Below are 4,959 nucleotides of genomic sequence, written 5' to 3'. Positions count from 1 at the left end.
TACCTATCATTCCATACATACAGTCATACCTACAGTCATACATACAGATCATATACATACAGTCATACCTACCAGTCATACAGTACATCATACCTACAGTCTACATAGTCATACCCTAGCAGTCATACATACAGATCATACCATACAGTTCATACCTACAGTATACATACAGTCATACCTACAGTCATACATACAGTCATACATACAGTTATACTTACAGTCATATGGTACCTAGAGTCATACMTACAGTCATACATACAGTCATACCTACAGTCATACCTACAGTCATACATACAGTCATACCTACAGTCAGGTGAGTAGACCATCCTGGTCACTGTACTATATACTGTATTACTCTATATACACCCATATAGTGAATGACTCTTTGGTGATTTATTTAGTTCTCTGTCAGTTTGGGGGGGGCTGTCCTCCTTTCTAATGTGTGTGTCCCTCTCTCTTCAACCCCGCTGTCAGTTTTCTCCTGGCTCTGAATGGAGCTCTTTGGCCCTCAGTCAAGGGGAAAGAGCTGAGCGTTTCCCTAAAATACCATGTTACAATGTGAGAAGTCCTCCCTGTGGGGAAGCGGTCAGGAGACACAAACCAGAGAGCCCACACAGACTCCCGAGCCAAGCAAGTGCAGTACTGTACCGTCCCTCAGGAGAGTCAGTGTAATACATGGCAGTAATGTCAAATAAAGACATTGAAACATCCCTATGATAATGTTATTTCAAATATCCTTTATTGTAGTTGATTCTGTATTGGAATCAGTCACTCAGATTTGTAGTTTCCAACATAAAGCTCTGATTTTGAAGATCCGTCTGTAGCTGTAGTGAGCCTACTGTAGGTCTGTTGGTAGGCAGAGTGTGTTCCCGGGAGGCTGTAAGCACCCCAAAGCAGGGGTGATTTAGCATCTCTTACGTCCTTCTCCTCCAGAGCGCAGCCAGGAGCTCAGTTACACCACACACCTATTAATCCTGGTGTCACGGCTCTGCCTCCTCAGCAGCACTGGGAGATGGCTGGGGGTGTGTGTGTGTGTGTGTCTGTGTGTTGTGACGACAGTGAAAGGGAGAGAGAGAGAGAGAGTTTCTGTGTAAATAAAGGCCACTGTTTGTGTTTCTACAGTATATGGGTATCTGTGAGTGTGAGGAATGAGGATCCAATCCAGTTGGTAAACATAACCACAGCCTCAGATAAATGAATGAAAACAATGTGGATTGCTAAGTGTGTGGATGCGGCACGCTGGTGCCGCTTATATCGCCGCCCAATATTGCATTTTTTCACGCCTTTTCCTTTTCTCGCTGTTGATAAGAATAAAGTTTCAAATGTCACAGCTTCGACAGCCTATTGAACTCCCCCAATCCAGCCAGCGGTAGGCTTTGGTCACCACAACCACAGAGGAAAACTATATGTCTTACGCAGTACTCCACTTCTGACTCTAAGCTGTGGATGCCATTAGTTTTTGCACCTATCCTTACCCATGGGCTGCCCCCCCGCCGGTTTTGCACTATAAAATGACTCTTAACGCATTTCACAGTCATCCCGCCTTTTTATTTTTTCCCTTAAAGGTTTCCTTAACGTTAAGACACACATACAGTCTGCAAACAAAACACTTTTTAAGTGCCCTTATTTCCTACAATAGAGATCTATAGGTAGGCATACAAGTGAGACAATTTTCTGGAGGTGAATTGGTTTTTTTGCCTCTGCCTCTCTGTGTTGCGAAAGGCATATACATTAAGACCACCCAGCTAGCCACATACACACGGACATCAGTACTAGCTTGGTCTAGCTACTCCTACGGCTCAAATGACAAACTGGCAGGGTGCAAGATCTCCATTAGGCTACAAAGCTTCGCTGAGCGAACTACACTAAGCTAGCTAAACGTAAACTCACTCCATTTCTCCGTATACACGAGAATTTTAGCGCCGAGATAACCTGTGGACATTTCAAAAAGACGATGCTGCTCACCAAGTAAACGAGCCTTGTGGCCGCCCTACTGTGTAACCCCGCACTCGCTTTGTTTGTACTTTTCCAAAAATCGGCACAGGCAGTTTGTTGACATGCTTGGGTTTCTATTTCAAACTGTGTGGATGGCTCGCTTATATACACATCCGGCGTGTTTGATCGACACAGATGGGTAATTGGCTTCTATAGTCATTCACACACAAGCACACAGCAAAAAGTGAAAAAAACTGACGCCCTACAGCCACCAGTAAAGACCTCTTTGGTTCCCAATAGGTTCGTACCACTGTACAGAATAAATGCACCAGCAAAGTAACTAGCCATACACCTATTTCTGTAACTATTTACATGAAAGTCAAGTCGGCAGAAGCAGGTGCAAGTCTACGCACCCCATCCACACACTAACCAGAGAAGGGGGGTCAAGGGGCAGAAAGCAGGGAAGACAGGGGAAGCAGCCATACACAAGGTGTAGCACTTCTCATCATCCATCGTTTAAAAAAAACAAGAAATCGAGTGTAACAGTGACACGGAGGGGGTAAAGAGGAGGGGAGGTGAGGGTCAACCGGGTCATGAAGGCATGGCGAGGAGATAATGTCTTAGTGCGGTCATCAAGATAGCAATGGCGCTCAGCATTCTCAAAAGCCGCTAGTTTAATTCTACAGAATCACTATTAGCACCGCCCTAAAAAACACCCGATCTTCAAAATTCGAGTAAACCACAAACCTTCAAAAGTAGGAGTAAGGAATAATGAGCAGCAGTTATATAGGGAATCACTTATGAGAGGTGGTTTTATTTAACTTTTAGGAAGAGTCGCACTAAGGAGGGGGAATGGATAAGTTGGTACAGACTATGCGAGTGAAAAAAGCAACCATTTTCTCCACACGACATCTGTCGCTTCTCACTATCTATCCCACGGCATTAGTACTGTTATCACTTACCCCACGAAGCAAGCGGGGGTCAGGGGGCGGAAGCCACAGCGGCGAGTATAGTCTATGAAAAAGAGTAAGCGTCACGACCGGGAGTAATGCTTCTATTAGACCGAAGTGCGGGTTTGCAATTCAAAGTGGGCAGAGGAGCCGGAGGGAAGCAGAGGTGTTGTAGGAGAGTGCAGATGGGGTAAAATAGTGCATTATGTGTTGGAAAAGCCATCGCGACAAGAAAGTTGTTGCATTTCAATGGGTATTAGACAATTACAGTTGATCTGAGAAGTATTACGTTTTTGGAGGCGAGCTAAAAATAAGGCCAATTGTAGCGACCAAAGCGATGTTTCGAGTTTGACGTCAGTACAGTAAATTCAAGAGAAGAGTGTAGGCGCGGTCAAGGGGCGGAAGCCAAGGGGAACAGCCATCCAACAAGAAAACTTCGTAAACAAGAGAAGGGGGGGTCAGGGGGCGGAAGCCGAGGGGAAAAGCAGCCATTCCCATTACTAGGGGTAAGATTAGCTGAAGTCTAGAAAATAATAAAAGTTGAGAGAAAAAGTAACTACCACACTAACAGAGAAGGGGGGTCAAGGGGCGGAAGCAGGGGAAGGCACCATACCCAGTATACAAAGAAGGGGGGTCAGGGGCGGAAAGCGACAAGGGGAAGCAGCCATGCCACACACCTAAACAGAGAAGGGGGGTTCAAGGGGGGGCGGAAGCAGGGGAACAGCAGTCCATCCACACAAGGCATGTCGTGTAGAGACTAGGAGGAGTATGAGGGGGGTCCAAGGGGGGCGGAAGCCAGGGTAAGACAGCAATCCACAACAGTACAGAGAAGGGGATCAAGGGGCGGAGCAGGGGAAGCAGGGGCAGCCCAGCCATCCACAGTAACAGAGAAGGGCGGGGTCAAGGGGCGAAAGCAGGGGAAGTACGCCATCCACACAACAGAGAAGTACCGGGGGGTCAAGTTGGGTTTCTAGATTATTGCAAGGGGAAGCTCACAGGGAGCAAGGGGCGAAGCAGGGGGCCACCATGCACACGTTAAACAGAAGAAGGGGGGTCATTAGGGCGTAAGCAGGGGAAGCAGCCATCCACACTAAACAGAGAAGCGGGGGTTCAAGGTGCGGACAAGCAGGGGAGCAGCCATACACATCTATAACAGAGAAGGGGGGTGCTCAAGGGTGCCGGAAGTCAGGTGAAGCAAGAAGGCAGCCATCCACACAGTAAACATGAAGGGGGGGTCAAGGGGCGGAATGCGGGATAGCAGCCACCACACGTAGACAGAGAAGGGGGGTCAGGGGGCGGAAGAGGGGAAGCAGCCATTCCGCAAGGCAAACAGTAACAGAGAAGGGGGTCAAGGGGGGGGCGGATAAGCAGGGGAAGCAGGGAAGCAGCCAATCACACAGTAACAGAGAATGTGGGGGGTCAAGGGGCGGAAGCAACGGGGAAGCAAGCCATCCACACTACAGAGAAGAGGGTCAGGGCAAGCGGGGGAAGCAGGGGAAGCAGCTATCCCACACTGACAGTAACAGAGAGGGGGGTTCAAGGGGCGGATAGCAGGGGAAGCAGCGCAATACCACAGCTAATCAGAGAAGGGGGTCCAAGGGGGAGAAGCAGGGGAAGCAAGCCATTTCCACACGTAACAGAGACAGGGGGTGTCAAGGGCGGAAGCATGGTGGATACAGCCATCCACACAGTAACAGAGAGGGGGGGGTCAAGGGGCGGAAGCAGGGGAAGCAGCCATCCACACCGTAACAGAGAAGGGGGGTCAAGGGGCGAGAAGCAGGGGAATTGCAGCCATCCACACACGTAAAGAGAAGGGGGGTCAAGGGCGATGGAAGCAGGGGAAGCATTGCTCCAACCAACATCAGTAACAGAGACAGGGGGGTCAAGGGCGAGAGCAGGGAATTATGCAGCCATCCACAACACTTCAGTTAACTAGAGTAAAGGGGGGGTAAGGGCAGAAGCAGGGAAAGCAGCCATACCACACCGTAAACAGAGAAAGGGGGGTCCAAGGGCAGAAGCCAGGGGAAGCAGCATCCACAAACTACAGAGAAGGGGGGGTCAGGATGGGGGAAAC

The sequence above is a fragment of the Salvelinus sp. IW2-2015 genome, unplaced genomic scaffold (assembly GCF_002910315.2).
Source record: "Salvelinus sp. IW2-2015 unplaced genomic scaffold, ASM291031v2 Un_scaffold2177, whole genome shotgun sequence".
In the NCBI taxonomy this organism is placed as follows: Eukaryota; Metazoa; Chordata; class Actinopteri; order Salmoniformes; family Salmonidae; genus Salvelinus; species Salvelinus sp. IW2-2015.
The sequence above is the reverse complement of the archived record's forward strand: the minus strand, read 5'-3'. Positions refer to the sequence as shown.